Source organism: Aegilops tauschii, chromosome 7 (assembly GCF_002575655.3).
Source record: "Aegilops tauschii subsp. strangulata cultivar AL8/78 chromosome 7, Aet v6.0, whole genome shotgun sequence".
In the NCBI taxonomy this organism is placed as follows: Eukaryota; Viridiplantae; Streptophyta; class Magnoliopsida; order Poales; family Poaceae; genus Aegilops; species Aegilops tauschii.
In genome coordinates, this window is record NC_053041.3 from 280,795,230 (window position 1) to 280,820,448 (window position 25,219).

General features: G+C 42.2%; 1 long non-coding RNA gene and 1 pseudogene across 11 annotated transcripts; one reads left to right on the top strand and one right to left on the bottom strand.

The window, feature by feature from the left end:
- The first annotated feature begins 1,077 nt into the window (after window positions 1-1,077).
- Window positions 1,078-7,817, top strand: LOC141026447 (uncharacterized). Of its 11 annotated transcripts, none has more exons than XR_012188613.1 (10): window positions 1,086-1,482; window positions 2,280-2,345; window positions 2,615-2,690; window positions 2,781-2,922; window positions 3,018-3,097; window positions 3,573-3,680; window positions 3,776-3,981; window positions 4,292-4,364; window positions 6,473-6,582; window positions 7,555-7,817. It is a non-coding gene; the product is annotated as an uncharacterized lncRNA (long non-coding RNA). The 11 variants fall into 11 exon arrangements; XR_012188609.1 differs by having other exon boundaries at window positions 2,847-2,922; window positions 4,266-4,364; XR_012188605.1 differs by having other exon boundaries at window positions 1,095-1,482; window positions 2,280-2,461; window positions 2,847-2,922; window positions 4,266-4,364.
- Window positions 7,818-8,975: 1,158 nt separating this feature from the next.
- LOC109753864 (replication protein A 70 kDa DNA-binding subunit B-like) lies at window positions 8,976-12,629 on the bottom strand (annotated as a pseudogene).
- Between the last annotated feature and the right edge of the window lie 12,590 nt (window positions 12,630-25,219).

A 25,219-nucleotide genomic window follows, 5' to 3' on the forward strand; every position in this document is an offset into this window, starting at 1 on the left:
CGTAGGGCAGCACGAGCAGCTCGGGAAGGCCGTTGGCCATGGCCACGGCAAGGTGGTGGCTGCGCTCGGCCAAACGAGGAGAAAGAGGGGCGCGGCAAGCTGCTGGGGAGAACGGAGGGAGGAGAGATGACCGGGCGACGGGGAAGGGCAGTGAGGCGGTCAGAGTCGCCGGCGCGACATCGGACAGGAGGGAGCTCCTCTCCCGTGTGTGTGCTGTGTGGTGGCGGCGGGGTAGGAGGACGAGGGAACGAGGTGGGGATCGGGGGAAGTGGGGAGGGGGTCGCTAGGGTTCGGTCGCCCCAGGGGGCTATAGGCGCCGGCTGGGCCGGCCTGGTTGGCCCAGAGGCCAGCTGGGCTGTGGCCCAGTGGGGGTTCTTTCTTTTATTTTATTTTTGTTTGTTCTGTTTTCTTTTTCTTTTTTTTATTCTATTACTTTCCTGTTTTCTTTTATTTTAGTTTTATAAAATTTAAAAGCGACAACTAATTTGGTGTTATTAAATAGGTCACAGCCCCAAATATTTTGGCACTTTAAATAAAGTATTTTGCATTTGCTTATTATCTTAAAAACATTTTAGATAATTGTTTTATCGATGTTTTAGTTTATTTAGTGCATTTAAGTATTTTATTAAAAGATGATTTCTTCACCAACATTTATTATGGATTATTTGACACCTCAGAAACAATTTAGTTTTGACTTTTGAAAACTTTAATTATTTGACTTTAATTCAAATTTGAATTTGGATCGGTTCTGAACTAACGCGAGATTATCAACAATAATCGAGATGACGTGGCATCATTATCAGAGGGTTACTGTAGCTTGATTATCCGGACGTCACATATACTCTTTTTTTCAAAATTACTTGACGCAGAATTGGATGTATTTAGACCGTAGTTTATTTGTAGGGAGTTGTGATGTCCATTTAGAATAGAATAGCCAGGAAGAAAAAAATAATTATCCTGATTTTCGTTACTCTTTTTTGTTAGTTACTACTAAAATTGGTCCCATATAGTCAACTGAAATAGAAATTGTATTTTCTGTAGTGAGTTACACTGTGGCTAATGTCCATTTAGATGTGCGCATTTTTATTAGTTACAGATTTTTGGTACCATGAGCAGCGGGTTTCGGCGGCCGCGGTCGGCGCTGCCGTCGTGTCTAGTGCGCGCCCCTCTGACCGGCGCCATGAGAGCGGCTTCGCCGGTGGATCTCATGGACAGTGCGTGCATCATTAACCTTCTATAGTCCTCTGCGGCGAATCGCATCACATCGCCGGCCAGAGCGCCGGCCATCTGGCCGTTCCCCTTTGCGGTGTGGTACGCCGTCTCGGCCGAAGCTGCAATCTCCTCCGGCGCCCGCGTTGCTGAGCGGAGTTTCCTCATGCAGCAGCAGCGCCGGCAACTCCTATCCATCTACCAAAGAAAGTGGCATTATCTTATCCATTCAGTATGCATCTTTTCCTCTTTACTGTGCGTTTGCACGAACAGGTGCATATCTCCCTTTGCCTTACCATTTCCTCTTTGTATTAAATAAATTTGAGCAGCGTATGTTTGCATCTTGCTGTAAAGTGTACTTGAGAGACGATGTTAGAGGAGCCATCAAGGAAATTGCTGGCAGATGCAGCTACGAAATTACTTGTTCCAGTATTTTTTATTATTTGTGAAATTGGATTTGACTGGTAGGCTATGTAAGAAAGAAATTTTATAGTAATTGAGAAAATGATCTTGGTTCTTCAATGGCTCTGTAACTTTAGAGCCACGTCCCTAATGCATACATATATTACTGGTATTGATCTTGTCAAATCAGTTGTTAGCCCTTGCTCGCATATTTTTGTTTACCTGTAAATGCAGAGAGAAGTACCTTGCTGACAAATATAATATTTCAGAGATAACCATTTAAAACAATTTTAAAAACCAATTTAAAACAGATAAGGCTGCTATGTCTTTCCAGAAAAAAAAGGCTGCTATGTCTGCAACACATTATATTTGGTCATTTAAGAATGTTTGTATTTGTTCTTAACTTCTAATTCTAGTTATTAAAAAAATATCTATAATATATCCTTGTAAACAATGTTTTTTGCAACCTTGTCGGATGGACGCTCTTCATCTGATATAAGTATCCGCAATCCATTTCTGCTGGTAACCCTTGACATTGCAACATAGAGTTGGCCATGTGTGAACACTTGCCTTTCTAAGTAGAGTCCAATCTTTTTGAGAGATTGCCCCTGACTTTTGTTTATTGTCATAGCAAAGCACACTGATATTGGGTATTGTCTCCTTTTCAGAATGAAAGGCCATTTTGAATCACTTGGTGACATAATAATTCGTGGGATGTAAACTTTGTCACCAATGTTAGTACCTGTTATGACCTGGCCTTCGATGAAACGCTTTCCTAGCTGCGTTATTGTTAGTCTTGTCCCATTGCAAAGTCCTGCACTTTGATTGATGTTCCTCATAAGCATTACTGGTAATCCTATTTTCAGCCTCAGTTCATGATCTGGTATTCCAGAAAATGTTAGACTATTTAGAAATTCAGTTGGGTACAACATATCTTCGTCTTCCACCGTAGACATTGCCTTGCATGTTGTATCTGAACTGAGATAGGTTACCTCTTCTCCAGGAATTTGACTCATGATGTAGGTGTTAATCTGGTCAACAGTCTCGTTCCTTGGGCACAGGATCGCTCTTTCCTCTAGGTATGTTCTATCAGTGTACTTGTTGTGTAATTCAGGGTAAGTGTTATTAACTATAGATGCTTTTGGGTCATCTCCTTTATTTAAAATAAGGTCTTCTGGGATGCTAACCCAGTCTTCATCATCTATTGTTGCTGTTGTGCCATCGCCGATGTTTAGTATCCAGTTTGCAAATTCAGCTGTCTTTGCTTTCTCTTCTGGACTACCTTCGGATGAATTCAGACGCATATTTTCTGTGAGTCGGTACTCCTCAAAGTTCTTCCATAGGTAGGATCTCTTTATAGATGCCGAAATGATATGTTCCCTTTTCCCCTTTGGTATAACTGGTAGGATTTGTCTGAAGTCACCTCCCAAGACTACTGTCATTCCTCCAAACGGTCTATGCTCGGCATCCTCATTTGTGAATCGAAGTATGTCTCTCAAACTCTTGTCTAGTGCCTCAAAACAGTGCTTGTGTGTCATAGGTGCTTCATCCCATATTATCAGTGAAGTTTTCTTTATTAGTTCCGCGAGAAATGTTCCTTGCTTGATGTCGCATGTTGACTCGTTTGTGATTTTGAGCGGAATGTGAAATCTTGAATGAGCTGTTCTTCCGCCCTGTAAAAGAAGTGCTGCTATACCACTTGAAGCTGCTGCTAGAACTATTTTTCCTTCGGATCTTAATTTTGTCGTGACTGCTTTCCACAGAAATGTCTTTCCAGTTCCACCATATCCGTCAACGAAAATCAGTTTTCCACAACTGCTGCTAACTGATTCTATTATAACATCAAAAGCTATCCTCTGATCTTGATTTAGCCTTTGTAGTAACTCTGTGTGCTCTATTCTTAAAGAATCTTTATCGTAGTTTAGTTCCTCATTTACTAATCTATTATTTATATCTTGAAGAATCGAACTATCTGGTAGTGGCATTCCTGGAAAATCTTTGAGGGACTTACCACCTTTAGCCAATAGGTGTTCGATCTCTGCCAAGAGGAGGCTCTTTATTTGCAATGAGTTGAGTTCTAGGGCCTGAAAATTGAGTATTCTTCTTTGCCGACGTTGGATGTCCTCAGATAGTAACTCCCAGTTTGTTTGCCACAACTTTGCAGGATCAGTCACCTCGCAAAATAAAAGTATTGTGCAGAAAAGTTGGCGCATTTGAGGAGCAGAGGCCCAATGGGATGCTTCCTTGATGCAGTCATCCCACTCCTTGTCGTCATTAAGTAGCCCAAGAGCATAACATGCAGATTTGTATGTTGGATGTACAACCCCATCAACTGTTCGGATTTCTTCATAGGATCTGCGTCCTTTCACGGTATTTAGAAGCATTCTCAAGTAGTATTTTTCACCGCTTGTTGGTTGTGCATAGTAAATCCTGCCTATGGTTTTTTTACCACCACGTCTTTTCCTCCATTCTTTCTCTTTTGCATGCCAAGTCCATTTGGTTGGAAACCGTGCATACGTCAAACTGCGAGCTTCCTCATGCAATTGGTTGGCTGTCATCCATTCTGTGAACATTGTCTTTTCTATGTTAGGCCGAGATATGATTTTATCTAAATCCATCGAGTCTGGGAATACCACAACATGTTTATTTTCTAGGTGAAATTGTAACCTTTCAACCGCAGGCTCTCTATACTGAAGAGGAAACTGAAATATGCGCCATGCGGCTTCACATCCAGATATGTACCGAGCATCAAGGTATCTCTTGATTTCGTCGTCCCTGTTTGTTAATTTGCCACCTCTTGTTTCTCTTTGTTGCTCTTCTGTTTCTATTAATACTGTTGTTCGATCTTCTCCTTTGTGGATGTATTTGAATAAATACTTTATAGACCTTGATCTTTTGCACCATTCAACATTTATGTGGGCTTGATACTTGACCAGTATGTTTCTATTGTATGGCACAACAAATCTATTGTCTAGCTTCACTCCGTTTTTGTCCACAGTATTGCCATCATCTCGTCTTCTATATACTGGATAGTTATCTTCATCTATTGTAGTTTCAGTGCAAAAACTCTTGGGGAAATGTTTGGCACAACTTTTATCGACCATGCATGGTGATTTTGGGTGTGCTTGACCACAGGGACCATGTATCATGTAATTTTGCACTGCTTCATACCCATCTGGATCACTATTCTTGTCAGGAATTTCGGCTGATATGATTTTGTCGATCTGGGAAGGACTGGGATCTTTATCATCTGGATGTAGAAACACCAGTATATGTGCATGAGGGAGGCCTCTTTTTTGGAACTCTATCGTGTAGACAACTGCATGCAAGTAAAGAAATATGAGAAGAAATGATTTAGGACAATCATCTAGGCAATAGTAAATCTGTAGTTGGTTGGTAAACTTACTCGCAATTGTTTGTCCGAAACACTTCTTGTTCTTTATGTCATTCATAAGTTCCTTCAGTTTTAACATGAATACTCTGGCAACAATGTCTGGACGATCTTCAGGTTTCTGGCCTGGAATCAGATCCAGCATATCCTGTATTTCCGGCCATTTCGGATTGCATGTAAAAGTGATGAAGAGATCAGGATAGCCAGCCCAACGACAAATCGCCATGGCATCTTGGTAGTTTTGCTGCTTATTTCTAGGGCTACCATTATATGTTGAGGGTAGTATGATTCTTTGGCCAACTTGTTCAGTTCGTGTATCTCCATTTTCTATTGCATCATCCAGTCCTCTGTATAGTTCTGTCCTCAGCTTACCTTGGTTTGTCCTGTACCAATTTAGTCTCCATTGTTCAATGCACGTTGCTGCATCAACTAAGAACTGTAGGAACAAACGTCCACTCATTTGCAAGGTTGTTGCTTGGTTAAGACGTTGTTGGATGCGATATGCATAAAACTCCAGCATTGTTACATACTTTCTCTTACCTTTGTCGCCTCTCTTTTTTTGATACTCTATTTCTGGTCTGAACCCATCTTCTCCATATGGAAAAAGCAAGGGGTATTGCATTGACATATAGCTTGGGTGCAACTCTGAAATCCTCTGTAACATTCTGTCTTTGGTCTCAATTATTATATCAAATTCATTATTTTCTCCATCTTGTTCCCCGATAATTAGTGCTGCAACTTCTGAGGCAGATGGGAGGTTGTATTGCCGTCCATCTTTCGACCTTTTGTTGATCAATCTTAGTCTTACATCTTTAATATCTCGGTTTTCGAACCTGTCCCTTGCCATACGAAACGATTTGACTAAAACATTGTGCTCATCTAGCATCTCTAGTAGACCTTTGACAATGTTTTCATCTGGCTTTGTCTTACTCTCCATTGAAGTTGATGCAGTAATCCTGTTACGCACTTCATTTTCTGTGTCATGTATGTACAATTGGGCAAATTTTGGTTTCGTCACGTCACCTTTAGGAAGTAAAGTGCCAATCTGATGGTAGTTTTGGCCATTCAAACGGAAAACATATGGTCCAGGTGTCTGCTTATTAATTTCATAGTCAACCTTTCCTCCCATTGAAGTGAACGCGAACATGGAGTTGTACAACCTGATGTTCTGGCGAAAATTGGATGACTCTCCTCTTTCATTGTAACGTAGTAGCTGTCGGAGATACAACGGAGCTTGCTTCAGTGGTGGTAATTTAATTTTCCCTTCCTTGCAGCAGAGACCAAATTTTGGAACTGTGATGTTACGTGTGTTTGTGCTTCTCTCTCCATGCCACATAATGGCATTGCAAAATTCACGAACGCAATTTGGTTTCCCAAATTTGAAACTTGAGTGACATCCTTTGCTATATTTGATACTTCACAGCCATTATTGTCCTTTTCTGTCCTTATTCGTTTCCTTTCCCTTTTCAGCTGGAGTATCTCTTTCCTTTTTCGTCTAGCTTCCTTCCTTGCTGCTCTGATAATATCTGATTGACTATCATTAGATTCTACTGTCGCAAGCTGTGAGGTTCCTTGCTCAGGTATTTGTATTGTTTGATCACCCAATATATTGCTGCATTATATTTTGGTATCATTTGAATAATCCAGGTAAATTAATGTCTATATAATTATTTTTTAGTATTGGGGTAATGAATACCTTCTGTTGTTTTGATTTGGTCCACCGTTACTTCGACGCAAGTTGAGTGCAGCTAGTGAATCCTGAAATGAGGGAAAAAATTGTAACGCTTTGTTTGAGAGCAACAACATGCAGATAGAATTAAGTATATGGAAGTTAGCAGTATTTCCTTTCTGGAGCCAAAGATCTGGCATGTACCCCATGTGATATTTCTCACTGAATATTTAACCTTGACTGTAGAAATTAAAATCTATTCCTCATTGGGAACATCACAAAAAAAAATTAAGTACATGCTAGTGAGGACATCTTATAAGCACCTGATTCCTTTTCTGCTGAAGTATTTCTTTCCTTTTCCGTGCAGCATCCTTCATTGCTGCTCTAATGATGTCTGGTTGATTATCATTAGATTGTAGAGTGGCAAGTTTGGAGGTTGCTTTGTCAGGTCTTTCATTGCTGCATTAGATTTTGGTGCCATTTTAATAATCTAGGTAAATTAATGGGTATAAAATTGTTTTTATATTGTGGTAACGAATACCTATTGTTGTTTTTGTCGAGTCCATTGCGAGTTCGACGCATGCTGACTGCAGGTAGTTAATCCTGAAAAATATGAGGGAAAAATGTAAGCATTTTGTCCAAGAACAACAACATGCAAAGAGTATCAAGTATTTTGATAGTTGACCCGTGCACTTGGATGGGCTAGTATCATATTGATAGTCGAAATCCAATCATATTTAACTTTCTTAGAATTTTATTCCTCATCGGGGTTATCACAAAGTATGTAAGCAGTACATGATAGTGAGGACATCTTGTAAGCACCTTATTTTACTTGTCCGGAAATTCTGAGTTGCTGACGATAAGTTTAATGTACACATGTCAGGTACCACATTGTTTTGAAGGATGTTGTGTGGATCAATCAGTTTCCTGGAAATATTCCTGTTCTCCTACTGATAGTATGCCAACAAAGAATTGTAGATCATGTACATGTGTTATTACCTTTTAAGCAGAGGACATACTATATGGTTTGTAATTGGCAAACTAATTTTGATGTTTGTTCATCAATTTCTCTGTAGTTGCAATTAACAAAGCATATGTGATGAGATTACGGAGTTGATGCATATAGTAGTGGAAGTTGGTAATGAATACCTGCAAGTACTGGCACACAACCTATCCGCTCCTTACTGCTTGCCGTGTAAGGATTAATTATCGCCTGTACGTGATGTAGGATGAGATCAGAGGTGATGTCTTGCTGGGATGAAGGATGTGATCGGCGTCGATGTCGACGAATTGACTTGATACTATATTTTACCAAAAGAGAGATAAGAGGGTTTTGTTGTGTAGAATTTGTCACGCGTACGTTTAGATCTGAGCAGTTAGTCTTAGCGCTGTATGTCTTATATATGCACGTCTCCGTTCCATACACGTATAGTCTATGTATTTCATTCAAATTTCTATCCGTGTGTTTAACCATCCAGAACTCGTGCTTATCTACATGTCTTCATGGAAAAACCAATATTTAATTCCAATCTAAACTTGAGTCATGGTCGGCCACGCATGATAGGGCTAGATGGCAAGATGGAATGCAGTGCGGACTGGAGCATGTACGTCAGAGCTAGGGCGACAGGTAGAATGGGTTATGCCCCAGGCTTAGTGTATGAGAAATCTCTATGTACGCTAGGGTGACAGGTAGAATTGGTTATGCCCCAGGCTTAGTGTATGGGAAATCTCTATGTACGCAACACAGGTCAAGCTGAAAACTGACTTCAGGAAATCACTGAATTTGCACTCAGGACCTCCTCTGTAAACGTGTGTGCCCAACCAAGCTAGCAAAGCAAACAAATTGATTGATTCTGTAGGGAGGTTAGTCGTACCAAAAGGCTATCTGATCCATGTAAAAAAGGTAGCTGATCAATTCCTCCACCGGCTAGTTTGGGGAGGCTAGCACATATGAAGAGAGCACCCTAATCAATTCCTACCAGAGTTGGCACCTGGTACAAATTTGGCGAACAGGATGGAGAAACTCTACTGCTGTTTCTAATTAAAAGGGATGCACTTACGGAGAGAAATCAGCTGTTTCTAATTAAAAGGGATGCACTTACGGAGAGAAATCAGTTCCTGATGCTGGCGATCAAATGCTACAACAGAATCAAATATGGACTCAACCATGAACCGCAGAATTGTTCTTTTAGCTATCATGCTTTCTTCGTATAGCAATCAACTAAGGTAACTAAGATTGAATTGTTTTAGATTATTCAGAATTACACCAAACATTTACTTCTGAATAATAGAGAGAATAATAACTTACTAACACAAAGGTATGCCTTTACGTTTATTAAAAATATCTTAAACAATGACGAAGTTCATATAAAGTACAAATGTGATGCTCCCATCTATTATACTACATCCTAAATTAACAGATCTCCACTAATTAGCGACTTGTCTTTCGAGTCTTTGATACACCAGACTTCTGAATGCCTTTGCTCAGTGATTTTTTATCGACACAACTAAGCCTTGTCCTAGGCCGCGACTTGTCTTTCGAGTCCTTGATACACCAGACTTCTGAATGCCTTTGCTCAGTGATTTTTTATCGACACAACTAAGCCTTGTCCTAGGCCTTGAATCATTGTGCTCCTAATCAACACTGGCGCATTTGCGTACAACACGCTTCCTCTTGGGGCTTGATTCCGTAGATTTGGATTTGTTTATTTCCTGACTACCTTCAGCTTTTGATTCATCGTCAAGATGTGCAGCACGACTTGTGCTCCGTCTCCTACCCCTTTTAGTCTGGTCAATAGTGAGTTCATCATCCTCTGATTCTTGCTTTATATTTTTTGAAAGTGATAATTTGTTCACTTGCTCCTGCGAACATTTATACCAGTTAGAGAGGTGTACAACAACTATGAAAGAACATGAAAATGCACCAAGAAACTTACATGGTTATCATTCTGAATTCCTTTCTTCTTAGATCCCTTATCAACACCAGTAAGCCTTATGCTGGTCTTTGAATAATTCTCAGTTCCATCTTTTTCAGAATCTTCGTCTTCAGTAATGCTTATTGTACGCTTTCTTTTGGGGCTAGATTCCTTGAATTTGCATTCATCTTTCTCCTGCCTATCCTCTTCTGATTCTTCATCAGAATGTACAACGCGACATGTGTTCCTAGTCCTAGACTTTTTAGTGCCCTTCGTAGTGTTCTACAAAAACATGACAAATTGAGTTAGTTTCCATAAACATTCATTGTAAAATATGGCATGCACATATACAAAATGTTATGGAGCATCGTAGTACAAATAGACGATACCTGTTCAACATTAACGTGTTGTACCGATGAATCTTCTTCAGAGTCCATAAAAAAATTCTATGAACAATGTAATCTTGGTAACCGTACTTGAAATTATAGTCATTCAGTCTGAACTGAAAAATCAATCTCTGCCCACATATTTTCTGAAATTTTTCTGCCTGCTCATGGATATCACAGTCATCCCTATCTATCAAGAATCTTGCAGATTGCTTAATCAGTTTTTTTTGCTTCTGTCTCAAACATGGTGCAAGTTGTTGTTGCAGTATGATCACATATCTCTAGCTTAAGTTTGTACCTAGTAACAAAATGACACATCTGGTAAGTGGAGGATAAATTACTACCCAAAACATGAGATATTATCAAATTTACCTTGGACATGTCTTCTCAGGTTCTTTCTCACATTTTGGACAGTAGAAGTGATTCCCTTCTTTTTGTAGTTTTTTGTTACATTTGCCGCATCCTATGTAGTACCACTCATCTGATGTATCAATTGACTTAATGGTTGCTTCTGCAGTATAGAACTTTTCCTGTCCATCGTAGGTTAAATTAACACATAAAACATATGAAAAAAGAATTTAAAAGTTAATCATAAATACCTGTTTTTCAGATTCATATGCAATTTCAGTTATTTCTCTTAGTGTCTTTCTGTTATAGAGCATTTGTTCTTGAATTGTTCCTTGCAAGTGGGCTTCCGGCCGTGTTTCCTCTATGATATCATCTTCCAAGCAATACCTATTTTCGCATGAGGTAAGTATCCATGTACATGACTAAATAGGATTTCTTCATATTATTGCGGAAAAACGGTTGCACCTCGTTTGGAGCTCAGCTGTTTCAGGGATATCCAAATCGATATATACTTTGGTCGCACCTGTAGATGACAGCGAGTACTCTGCAAGCACTTGATATTAAATTTCGAATACAAAAAAGACATGCATAACACTACTTACCCTTGATTGATATAAATACAAACCTTTCAGTTTTCTGACCGTTGTTGATGTTACTATGACAACACGTCCCATAGAATCTTCATCAATTTGGTCGACCTTATTGCCCCAGAGTCTAATATTAACTTTTTGATCCCTGTATATTCCAACAGACATGACTATGAGCAGCCATGATATTTTATGCATACAATTTTATTTAAGTGTACTTACTCAATTCGAAGTACAATATCTCGAATCTTGGAAATCCCATGTGTTGTCTCCGTCTCTTCAATATTCCCTATATAACTTGCTACCCCAATGACATCTGCTAAATAAGATGGTATTAATATGTGGTGAAGATTCAAGTTAATAATTTAAACGAATACAATCATACCGGATAAGTACATCCTCTGGCCATCTCTTGTGGAAAGAACTTCAACACTACAAAACATGAAACTTTGTTCTGCTATTCTGATATTTTTAAGTCCCTTAATCTCTTGAATTTTTGTTGTGTGCAAGAAGTTAATAATCTTGTCGCCTTCAACTGGACGGAAATTCATGGCAGATGTAACCTTGAAATTTGCTATCATGTAGACTAAACCTTCTTGGATCAATGGCCTGAACTTGTTAACCATATGTTTTATTACCTTGGCATGTATCATAGTGCCCTGAAACATTATAATGCAGCGAGAAGATGCATTGGTATTTAAATCATAGTGACCTATTTATGTTGGAAAAAATCCTTTTGCCAATAAATTGACCTGTTCATCAAGCAGTATCATGTCAAGGCTAATTAGTTCATTGTTATTGAGGTTAATGGCATCCCATAGCCTAATTACTCTGACCTTCACTTTCCAGGAATCCTTCCCATTGTTAATCGCATCGAGCATATCGTATGTCATTGTTTCAATTGAAAGCAAAAGAATTTGACCTGTAAGCGAACACAATTTTGAAGATTAGAACTTGTTATAGTCTTAGCCAAATCAAAGACTTTATAATCGGAAAGAAAGATTAGTTTGTATGACATAGTAAGTGCAAAGCCTAACAATGTGATTGAACCAACAGAAAAAATAATCATCTAAAAATTGGGTGAAAAGCAACTGAACAGAGGCAACTATCTCACATAATAGGAGAATCTGACCAATGACGATGCTGACAACTAACAGAGCCTCCTTGATTTGAGATGGTCTAAGTTAGGCTGCAGGCTTAATTTATAAGCTAGCCTTATGGGCTTAGTTCTGCCCCGAGCCGATCTCTGTGACGTACCCAAAGAGCATACGTGCGAAGATTAGATTTGAAATTGAATCCTTGGATTTTTTTTGAATCCAATCTAGCACAAAAAAATCAATGTGAGAAGGGGAACCTGATCCACATGAGAAAATAATTTTAGTGCGATAACCTCGTTGAGCGCAGGAGATCCACGCCCCAACGTCCTTGCTGCAATTTGAGGTGAGGATAGAAGAGTCCTTGATGCAATTTGAGGTGAGGATAAAAGAGTCCTTGCTGCAATTTGAGGTGAGGAGAGAAGAGACCTGAGAGTTTGAGAGAAAGAGAGAGACGTGATTGAGAGAGGGATCCATGCCCAAATTCCTTGCTCCAATTTGAGAGACATGGATCTGGTCATCATGGGGAGATGCAGAGAGACCTGGGAGTTCGAGAGAGAGAGAGAGAGAGAGAGAGATGAGATTGAGAAAGAGATTACGATTCGTTCAGGCCTCTTTTTTTGTGAACGGGGGTCTCTTTTTTATTTGGTAATGGAAGTAGCGGTGGAGAGCGCTACGGGCCTTTTCTTGACTCACAGCGCTATGGGCCTTTTCTTCTGACTCAGCCGTCGAATGATGTTGGGCTTTGTGAATCAGTCTGTTTAATAAGTGAACTTAATTTTTTCAGTCTCAAATTGTATGGGTTAATCTAGACCGTAATAACTCGGTCCCATCATTAGATGTACGGCTCCTATTTTTTAATTAACGTGGGAATTATTAGGGAGTCGCTAATTAGTATAGGTATAGATAGATGGTTGGGTTTTACCTTAATGATCTTTAGTAGTTGCGGATGCTTGCTAGAGTTCCAATCATAAGTGCATATGATCCAAGTAGATAAAGTATGTTAGCTTATGCCTCTCCCTCATATGAAACTGCAATAGTGATTACCGGTCTTGTTAATAATTGCCTAGGACAATTCCGCACACCAATCCACCATTATTCCATACTCGCTATTTATAATATTTAGTAATATATTCTAACTTTATGATAACAACACCTACTTTTATATTTTAGCTCTCCGATATCATACAAAGTTATCCTCTTCATACCCACAACGTAGTTTTATTTCTCGTCTCTAGTTGGAAGCAAACGTTCGGTGTACGTAGAGTCGTATTAGTGGCATATAGGGCTTGAGAGAATATTGATCTTACCTTTAGCTCCTTGTGGGTTCGACACTCCATACTTATCACTTCCACCTTTGGAAATTGCTACGATGATTCCCTGCACTTGGGGATTATCACTCTCCTCCAATTGATTTGGAAGGTTCCTGAGTGGAGGCCCTGGCCTTAGACATTGGAACTATCTTAGCAGGTGCCTTCTTGTGCAAACCAGGCTTTGTTGCAGTAGCAGTACCATATTCCTTCTTCAGGACTTTCTTTTTGGAGCTAACTTCCTCCTCAGTAGCCACATAGTCCTCATCCTCAGAGTCTGAGGTTCTCTTCTTCCTTGTTCTAGTGGCTGCGTTGGGCAAATTGCTTGGAGTGCTCCTGCTGCCCTCATCATAGCTGCTTGAGGGACTAGTGCCCTCACACATGTGCACTTTCTCTTCTGATTTGTTCTGGCTATCACTCTGGTTAGACATTCTGGCAAGCAAACTGACAGCAGACCCTGTGAATAGATATAGATGAGATGGAGTGGATGAGCATCACAAAGTGCAGAGTTTTTGCAAAACAGATGAGTCAAAAACTTAGATTTAGTTCTCCACAGAAAGCATTTCGGAGCTACCGATTTGTTAAACTCGGTGAGACCAAAGCAACTTTTGAAGTCTAAACTAGTGAACTCGGTCAGACCGAGACACAGTTCGGTGGCTCCGAGATTGCTAGGGTGTCACTAAGAGTTGAATTCGGTCGCACCGATTTGCAACTTTCGGTCATACCAAAAAGTGCAAGTGCTATGGCTTAAGCCAAATCGGTGAGACCGATTTCCACAACTCGGTCGGTCCGAGATGAGTTTGGCGGAAACCTAACCCTAAATTTTTGAATCAAACCTAATCTAAGGGACGTTTTCTCTGGATAGATTAATCTCATACGTGGTAAAGAACATGGCATTGCATTGTGCTAAGAATCAGAGTAAGGAATTAGCACAAAAGATCGAACTCATACCCTAGTTCGGCGGTGAGGTCGCTACGGCGGCAACGGTGGGGTTGAATCTCGTTGACGGCGACGGAAACTAGCGGCGGGAGGTCACTGGCGGTGAGAAGACAATCCGGAGACCCGAGGCGGCAGAGCAGGACACACGCGGGCTGAGGGGTTTTGAAATTTTTTCCAAAATCTCACCCGTGGGTATATATATCCTGACCCTGTCGGTGTGACCAAGTGGAACAACTCAGTGGCACCGAGATGCAGAATTGCAAGCTGTTACTGCAACTCGGTGTGACCGAAAAGTTCAAATCGGTTGCACCGAGATTGAAAACCTAGATCAACTCAGTGAACTCGGTGTGACCGAAGTAGATGGATCGGTCATACCGAAATGCACAGAGAGGTTTTGGAAGTTTAAGTCTATGACGAATCGGGAACTCCGAGTGCTCCTCGCACAGTGTGGTTCGAATCTGACTTGATCAAACTTTGTGACGTAGCATGAATATAGCTTGAGACGAGAAAATCATAGATAGCTAGAGGAGGTTCTTAGGCATTCTTGTCCATCCACTTGGCAAAAGAGAAAAAGCCAAACAATCAAAGCAACAAGTGGATGTCCTCGAATGAGTAAAATATGCAATCAACATGCTCACACAATAAAATGGCAAATGAAATATGTGACAAAGCATGCACAAACACTCTAGCATCTATCAAGCAATTGTTGGAAATATGCCCTAGAGGCAATAATAAATGGTTATTATTATATTTCTTTGTTCATGGTAATTGTCTATTATTCATGCTATAATTGTATTGTCCGGAAATCGTAATACATGTGTGAATACATAGACCACAACCTGTCCCTAGTAAGCCTCTAGTTGACTAGCTCGTTGATCAACAGATAGTCATGGTTTCCTGACTATGGACATTGGATGTCATTGATAACGGGATCACATCATTAGGAGAATGATGTGATGGACAAGACCCAACTTAAGCATAGCATAAAAGATCGTGTAGTTTCGTTTGCTAGAGCTTTTCCAATGTCAAGTATCTTTTCCTTAGACCATGAGATCGTGCAACTCCCGGATACCGTAGGAGTGATTTGGGTGTGCCAAACATCACAACGTAACTGGGTGACTATAAAGGTGCATTACGGGTATCTCCGAAAGTGTCTGTTGGGTTGGCACGGATCGAGACTGGGATTTGTCACTCCGTGTGACGGAGAGGTATCTCTGGGCCCACTCGGTAATGCATCATCATAATGAGCTCAATGTGACTAAGGCGTTAGTCACGGGATCATGCATTGCGGTACGAGTAAAGAGACTTGCCGGTAACGAGATTGAACAAGGTATTGGGATACCGACGATCGAATCTCGGGCAAGTAACATACCGATTGACAAAGGGAATTGCATACGGATTGACTGAATCCTCGACACCGTGGTTCATCCGATGATATCATCATGGAACATGTGGGAGCCAACATGGGTATCCAGATCCCGCTGTTGGTTATTGACCGGAGAGGCGTCTCGGTCATGTCTGCATGTCTCCCGAACCCGTAGGGTCTACACACTTAAGGTCCGGTGACGCTAGGGTTGTAGAGATATATGTATGCGGAAACCCGAAAGTTGTTCGGAGTCCCGGATGAGATCCCGGACGTCACGAGAGGTTCCGGAATGGTCCGGAGGTAAAGATTTATATATGGGAAGTCTTATTTTGGTCGCCGGAAAAGTTTCGCACTTTATCGGTATTGTACCGGGAGTGCCGAAAGGGGTCCGGGGGTCCACCAAGGGGGTCCACCAGCCCCGGGGGGGGGGGGCACATGGGCTGTAAGGGGTGCGCCTTGGCCTATATGGGCCAAGGGCACCAGCCCCAAGAGGCCCATGCGCAAGAGATAAGAAAAAAGGGAGAGTCCTAAAGGGGGAAGGCACCTCCGAGGTGCCTTGGGGGGGAAGGACTCGCCCCTGGCCGCACCCTTCCTTGGAGGAAGGGGCAAGGCTGCGCCCCCCCTCTCCCTTGGCCCTATATATAGTGGGGGGAAGGGAGGGCAGCATCATCTAAGCCTTGGGCGCCTCCCTCCTCCCCTGCAACACTTCTCTCTCTCTCGCAGAAGCTTGGCGAAGCCCTGCCGGAGACCCGCTACATCCACCACCACGCCGTCGTGCTGTTGGATCTCCATCAACCTCTCCTCCCCCTTGCTGGATCAAGAAGGAGGAGACGTCGCTGCACCGTACGTGTGTTGAACGCGGAGGTGCCGTCCGTTCGGCACTCGGTCATCGGTGATTTGGATCACGGCGAGTACGACTCCGTCATCCACGTTCATTGGAACGCTTCCGCTCGCGATCTACAAGGGTATGTAGATGCACTCCTTTCCCTCGTTGCTAGTAGACTCCATAGATGCATCTTGGTGAGCGTAGGAAAATTTTAAATTATGCTACGATTCCCAACACGGACACACCATCACACTATGGTGTTCCAGGCGGTATTAATTGTGAAACACTTTCCACAATGTCTCAATTGTGTGCCAAACTCGTATCTCAGATACTCATCTCTATGATCATATCACAGACATTTTATCCTCTTGTCACGACGATCTTCAACTTCACTCTGAAATTGCTTGAACCTTTCAATAATTCAGACTAGTGTTTCATCAAGTAAATACACTCAGCATCTACTCAAATCATCTGTGAAGTAAGAACATAACGATATCCACTGCATGCCTCAGCATTCATTGGACTGCATACATCAAAATGTATTACTTCCAATAAATTGCTCTCTTGTTCCATCTCACTGAAAATGAGGCCTTTCAGTCATCTTGCCCATGTGGTATGATTTGCATGTCTCAAGTGATTCATAATCAAGTGAGTCCAAACGATCCATCTGTATGGAGTTTCTTCATGCATATATACCAATAGACATGGTTCGCATGTCTCAATCTTTTCAAAAATGAGTGAGTCCAAAGATCCACCTACATGGAGCTTCTTCATGCGTTCTACATCAATATGACTCAAGTGGCAGTGCCACAAGTATGTGGTACTATCATTACTATCTTATATCTTTTGGCATGAACATGTGTATCACTACGATCGAGATTCATTTTAGGTGCAAGACCATTGAAGGTATTATTCAAATAAACAGAGTAACCATTATTCTCCTTAAATGAATAACCGTTTTGCGGTAAACATAATCCAATCATGTTCAGCGCAACCACCAAATCTCGATGGTAGAGGGAGCATGCGATGCTTGATCACATCAACCTTGGAAACACTTCCAACACATATCGTCATCTCACCTTTAGCTAGTCTCCATTTATTCCGCAGCTTTTATTTCGAGTTACTAACACTTAGCAACCGAACCAGTATCTAATACCCTGGTGCTGCTAGGAGTACTAGTAAAGTACACATTCATATAACGTATATCCAATATACTTTGTCGACCTTGCCTGCCTTCTCATCTACCAAGTATCTAGGGTAGTACTGCTTCAGTGACCGTTCCTCTCATTACAGAAGCACTTAGTCTCGGGTTTGGGTTCAACCTTGGGATTCTTCACTAGAGCAGCAAACAACTTGCTGTTTCATGAAGTATCCCTTTTGCCCTTGCCCTTCTTAAACTAGTGGTTTTACTAACCATCAACAATTGATGCTCCTTCTTGATTTCTACTCTCGCGGTGTCAAACATCGCGAATAGCTCAAGGATCATCATAACTATCCTTGATATGTTATAGTTCATCATGAAGCTCTACTAGCTTGGTGGCAGTGACTATGGAGAACTATCACTATCTCATCTGGGAGATTAACTCCCACTCGATTCAAGCGATTGTGGCACTCAGACAATCTGAGCACACGCTCAACGATTGAGCTTTTCTCCCTTAGTTTGCAGGCTTTAAGAAACTTGTCAGAGGTCTCATACCTCTTGACGTGGGCACTAGTCTGAAATTCCAATTTCAGTCTTCGGAACATCTCACATGTTCTGCGACGTTTCAGAAACGTCTTTGGTGCCACAATTCTAAACCGCACCGAACTATCACGTAGTTATCAAAACGTGTATGTCAGATGTTTTGTAACATCTACAGACGACGCTGAGGTTCAGCACACCGAGCGGTGCATTAAGGACATAAGCCTTCTGTGCAGCAATGAGGACAATCCTCAGTTTACGGACCCAGTCCGCATAATTGCTACTACCAACTTTCAACTAAATTTTCTCTAGGAACATATCTTAACCAGTAGAACTAAAGCGCAAGCCATGACATAATTTGCAAATACTTTTTGACTATGTTCATGATAATGAAGTTCATCTGATTATGAACTCCCACTCAGATAGACATCCCTCTAGTCATCTAAGTGAAACATGATCCGAGTTCAACTAGGCCGTGTCCGATCATCACGTGAGATGGACTAGTCAAGATCGGTGAACATCTCCATGTTGATCGTATCTTCTATACGACTCATGCTCGACCTTTCGGTCCTCCGTGTTCCGAGGCCATGTCTGTACATGCTAGGCTCGTCAAGTCAACCTAAGTGTATTGCGTGTGTTCCGAGGCCATGTCTGTACATGCTAGGCTCGTCAACACCCGTTGTATTCGAACGTAAGAATCTATCACACCCGATCATCACGTGGTGCTTCGAAACGACGAACCTTCGCAACGGTGCACAGTTAGGGTGAACACTTGAAATTATTATAAGGGATCATCCTACTTGCTACCGTCGTTCTAAGCAAATAAGATGCAAAAACATGATAAACATCACATGCAATCAAATAGTGACATGATTGGCCAATATCATCATGCTCCTTTGATCTCCATCTTCGGGGCACCATGATCATCTTTGTCACCGGCATGAAACCATGATCTCCATCATCATGATCTCCATCATTGTGTCTTCATGAAGTTGTCACGCCAACGATTACTTCTACTTCTATGGCCAACTCGTTTAGCAACAAAGTAAAGTAATTTACATGGCATTATTCAATGAATCGCAGGTCATGCAAAATAATAAAGACAACTCCTATGGCTCCTGCCGGTTGTCATACTCATCGACATGCAAGTCGTGATTCCTATTACAAGAATATGATCAATCTCATACATCACATATATCATTCATCACATCTTCTGGCCATATCACATCACATAGCACTTGCTGCAAAAACAAGTTAGACGTCCTCTAATTGTTGTTGCAAGTTTTTACGTGGTTTGTAGGTTTCTAGCAAGAACGTTTCTTACCTACGTATGACTACAACGTGATTTGCCAATTTCTATTTACCCTTCATAAGGACCCTTTTCATCGAATCTGTTCCGACTAAAGTAGGAGAGACAGACACCTGCTAGCCACCTTATGCATCTAGTGCATGTCAGTCGGTGGAACCTGTCTCACGTAAGAGTACGTGTAAGGTCGGTCCGGGCCGCTTCATCCTACAATGCCGCCGAAACAAGAAAAGACTAGTAGCAGCAAGAAGAATTGGCAAACTCAACGCCCACAACTACTTTGTGTTCTACTCGTGCATAGTAACTACGCATAGACCTGGCTCATGATGCCACTGTTGGGAATCGTAGCATAATTTAAAATTTTCCTACGCTCACCAAGATGCATCTATGGAGTCTACTAGCAACGAGGGGAAAGGAGTGCATCTACATACCCTTGTAGATCGCGAGCGGAAGCGTTCCAATGAACGTGGATGACGGAGTCGTACTCGCCGTGATCCAAATCACCGATGACCGAGTGCCGAACAGACGGCACCTCCGCGTTCAACACACGTACGGTGCAGCGACGTCTCCTCCTTCTTGATCCAGCAAGGGGGAGGAGAGGTTGATGGAGATCCAACAGCACGACGGCGTGGTGGTGGATGTAGCGGGTCTCCGGCAGGGCTTCGCCAAGCTTCTGCGAGAGAGAGAGAGGTGTTGCAGGGGAGGAGGGAGGCGCCCAAGGCTTAGATGATGCTGCCCTCCCTTCCCCCACTATATATAGGGCCAAGGGAGAGGGGGGGCGCAGCCTTGCCCCTTCCTCCAAGGAAGGGTGCGGCCAGGGGCGAGTCCTTCCCCCCCAAGGCACCTCGGAGGTGCCTTCCCCCTTTAGGACTCTCCCTTTTTTCTTATCTCTTGCGCATGGGCCTCTTGGGGCTGGTGCCCTTGGCCCATATAGGCCAAGGCGCACCCCTTACAGCCCATGTGCCCCCCCCCCCCCGGGGCTGGTGGACCCCCTTGGTGGACCCCCGGACCCCTTTCGGCACTCCCAGTACAATACCGATAAAGCGCGAAACTTTTCCGGCGACCAAAATAAGACTTCCCATATATAAATCTTTACCTCCGGACCATTCCGGAACCTCTCGTGACGTCCGGGATATCATCCGGGACTCCGAACAACTTTCGGGTTTCCGCATACATATATCTCTACAACCCTAGCGTCACCGGACCTTAAGTGTGTAGACCCTACGGGTTCGGGAGACATGCAGACATGACCGAGACGCCTCTCCGGTCAATAACCAACAGCGGGATCTGGATACCCATGTTGGCTCCCACATGTTCCATGATGATATCATCGGATGAACCACGGTGTCGAGGATTCAATCAATCCGTATGCAATTCCCTTTGTCAATCGGTATGTTACTTGCCCGAGATTCGATCGTCGGTATCCCAATACCTTGTTCAATCTCGTTATCGGCAAGTCTCTTTACTCGTACCGCAATGCATGATCCCGTGACTAACGCCTTAGTCACATTGAGCTCATTATGATGATGCATTACCGAGTGGGCCCAGAGATACCTCTCCGTCACACGGAGTGACAAATCCCAGTCTCGATCCGTGCCAACCCAACAGACACTTTCGGAGATACCCGTAATGCACCTTTATAGTCACCCAGTTACGTTGTGATGTTTGGCACACCCAAAGCACTCCTACGGTATCCGCGAGTTGCACGATCTCATGGTCTAAGGAAAAGATACTTGACATTGGAAAAGCTCTAGCAAACGAAACTACACGATCTTTTATGCTATGCTTGAGTTGGGTCTTGTCCATCACATCATTCTCCTAATGATGTGATCCCGTTATCAATGACATCCAATGTCCATAGTCAGGAAACCATGACTATCTGTTGATCAACGAGCTAGTCAACTAGAGGCTTACTAGGGACAGGTTGTGGTCTATGTATTCACACATGTATTGCGATTTCCGGACAATACAATTATAGCATGAATAATAGACAATTACCATGAACAAAGAAATATAATAATAACCATTTATTATTGCCTCTAGGGCATATTTCCAACAGTCCGAACATCATAACTGCACCCTATTGGATATGGTGCATACCATGATGTTTCTTATCAAATTACCACTATCATTTATGGGTTAGGCATTAGAGACAACCGCATTCACTTTAAAAGGGGCACCACGCAATTCCGTTGAGACGACACCGTTTATAGAAACCTAAGTTGTCGTTTCTTAAAAGCTTGGGGCTGCGATGCTTATGTGAAAAAGTTTCAGGCTGATAAGCTCGAACCCAAAGCGGATAAATGCATCTTCATAGAATACCCAAAAACAGTTGGGTATACCTCCTATCTGGAAGCAAAAGTAATTGCTTCTAGAAACGAGTCCTTTCTCGAGGAAAAGTTTCTCTCGAAAGAATTGAGTGGGAGGATGGTGGAGACTTGATAAGGTTATTGAACCGTCGCTTCAACTAGTGTGTAGCAGGGCACAGGAAGTTGTTCCTGTGGCACCTACACCAATTGAAGTGGAAGCTTATGATAGTGATCATGAAACTTCGGATCAAGTCACTACCAAACCTCGTAGGATGACGAGGATGCCCACTACTTCAGAGTAATGCGTGATCCTGTCTTGGAAGTCATGTTGCTAGACAACAATGAACCTACGAGCTATGGAGAAGCGATGGTAGACCCATATTCCGACGAATGGCTCGAGGCCATGAAATCCGCGATAGAATCCATGTATCAGAACAAAGCATGGACTTTGGTGAACTTGCCCGATGATCGGCAAGCCATTGAGATAAATGGATCTTTAAGAAGAAGACGGACATGGACGGTAATGTTACCGTCTATGAAGCTCGACTTGTGGCAAAGAGTATTTTCACAAGTTCAAGGAGTTGACTACGATGAGTTTTTCTCATCCGTAGCGATGCTTAGGTCCGTCGGAATCATGTTAGCATGAGCTACATTTATGAAATCTGGCAGATGGATGTCAAAACAAGTTTCCTTACCAGTTTTCGTAAGGAAAGGTTGTATGTGATCCAATCAGAAAGGTTTTGTCGATCCTAAGGATGCTAAAAGGTATGCTAGCTCCAGCGATCCTTCCATGGATCAGAGCAAGCATCTCGGAGTCAGAATATACGCTTTGATGGGGTGATCAAAGTTTTTGGGTTTATACAAAGTTTGTTAGAAACTTGTATTTACAATAAAGTGAGTGGGAGCGCTACAACATTTCTGATAAGTATATGTGAATGACATATTGATGATCCGAAATGATGTAAAATTTCTGGAAAGCATAAAGGGTTGTTTGAAAGGAGTTTTTCAAAGGAAGACCTGGATAAAGCTACTTACATATTGGGCATCAAGATCCATAGAGATAGATCAAGACGCCTGATGATACTTTCAAAAGACAGCACACCTTGACATGATTTTGAAAGAGTTGAAAATAGATCAGCAAAGAAGGAGTTCTTGGCTAAGAGAATCGTTGGTGGAATCAAGAGAACTACTAGAAGTAACAATATTGGATTTAACATTTTTGTTGTTACTACTAGAGGAAGAATCTTTCTTACTCTTGTTGCTAGATTTAACTTGTGGCATGTAAGTAGACAAGAGTAAACGCTTGGCAATGTAAGAAGAACTTTTCTTATGAAGATCATCATTGATTGCTTTTAAGAACCCATGCTCTTGCTCAAGGTTGAGCTTTTCAAAGCGTAACTTCTCATGAGTCTTTAAAAGTTCTCGATGATCTTCCAAGGTAGTTTCATGAGCTAACTTAAGAGTGTTTAGTTCTTTAGTTAGACACTCAATCTCCTTCTTATCATCATCATTCGTTTTATCTTGATTAGCATGATTAACAGCAAATTCATCATATTTTTCATCACTAGTGTTGTCAACAAGTAAATCATCATCACCTAGCAAATCATCTTCATCACTATTGAAATCAACATACTCGGGGTGTGATACCTTTGGGCCTTTAGCCATGAAGCATCTCCCAATTCCTTCATTTGGTGAGTCAAATATGTCGTAGGAGTTGGTTGACACAAGTGCTAGACCGGCAACACCTTCATCTTGAGTATATTCGGAGTCGGAGTGATAACTTCTTTCGGAGTGATGGTCGGAGTCGGAGCCGGATACCCATTCACCAACGTGAGCTTGATGTCTTCGTTTTGTGTAGCTCCTTGATGATTTGTCCTTCCTTTCTGAATCCTTGCTTCTCCGAGAGGTTCTTCGTTCATAACGATCATCTCTACTCCTTCTCTCTCTTGGTGGTGATTCTTCTCTTCTACTTCTCCTTTTGGGTGAATCTTCTCTTCTTTTGTAGGGGGGCGTACACTCATTGGAGTAGTGTCCGGGTCTTGCAATTGTAGCAATTACGCTCACGACTTGAAGATCTTTTGTCATTGTAGGACCTTGACTTGGAACTTCTTTCCTTGCTTCTACTCTTGTAGAACTTGTTGAAGTTCTTTACCATTAGGCTCAATTCCTCATTGAAGGTCTATTTCTCACTTGATGATGTAGGAGCATCACATGAGGCTTTGTAAGCACCACTTGACTTGTTGTGAAGCTCTTCCTTATCCTTGAGTGACATCTCATGAGCAACAATTCTTCCAATGACTTCCGTTGGCTTGAGATCTTTGTAATCGGGCATCATTTGGATCAATGTGCACATGGTATCATATTTTCCATCCAAGGCTCTTAGGATCTTCTTGATGATGAATCTATCGGTCATCTCCTCACTTCCTAAGCCGGCAATCTCATTTGTGATGAGAGCAAGCCTAGAGTACATTTCAGCGACACCTTCACCGTCCTTCATTTTGAACTTGTCAAGTTGACTTTGAAGCACATCCAATTTGGATTCCTTGACGGAGTCGGTACCCTCGTGCATATCAATCAAAGTATCCCAAATTTCCTTTGCATTCTCAAGACGGCTGATTTTGTTGAATTCTTTGGGGCACAATCCATTGAAGAGGATATCGCAAGCTTGAGCATTGTATTGCAGCATCTTCAACTCTTCCGCGGTAGCTTCACGGTTCGGTTCTCTCCCATCAAAGAATTCACCTTGCAAGCCAATACACACAATAGCCCAAACGGCGAGGTTATGTCCAAGAATATGCATTTTCATCTTATGCTTCCAACTAGCAAAATTAGTACCATCAAAGTAAGGACCTCTACGGTGGTAATTTCCCTCGCTAGACGCCATACTCTCCTAGGTTGTGAAACCAAGGCAATGATCACCAAAAGCTATGGAAATCAAGGCAAATGGAGACCAAATCTCCGATACCACTTGTAGGATCGAAAGTATGTCTAGAGGGGGGGGGTGATTAGACTACTTGACCAAATAAAAATCTAGCCTTTTCCCAATTTTAAGTCTTGGCAGATTTTAACAACTTAGAACAAGTCAAGCAATCAACCTACACATGCAAGTCTAAGAGTATAGCAACGGAATGTAAAACATTGCATATGAAGGTAAAGGGAGATGTTTGGAGAGGGCAAACGCAATGTAGACGCGGATATATATTTTTTCGTTGTTCCGGTAGGTGGTGCTATCGTACATCCATGTTGATGGATACTTCAACCCACGAAGGGTAACGGCTGTGCGAGTCCATGGAGGGCTCCACCCACGAAGGGTCCACGAAGAAGCAACCTTGTCTATCCCACCATGGCCATCACCCATGAAGGACTTGCCTCACTAGGGTAGATCTTCACGAAGTAGGCGATCTCCTTGCCCGTACAAACTCCTTGGTTCAACTCCACAATCTTGACGGAGGCTCCCAAGTTACACATAGCCAATCTAGGA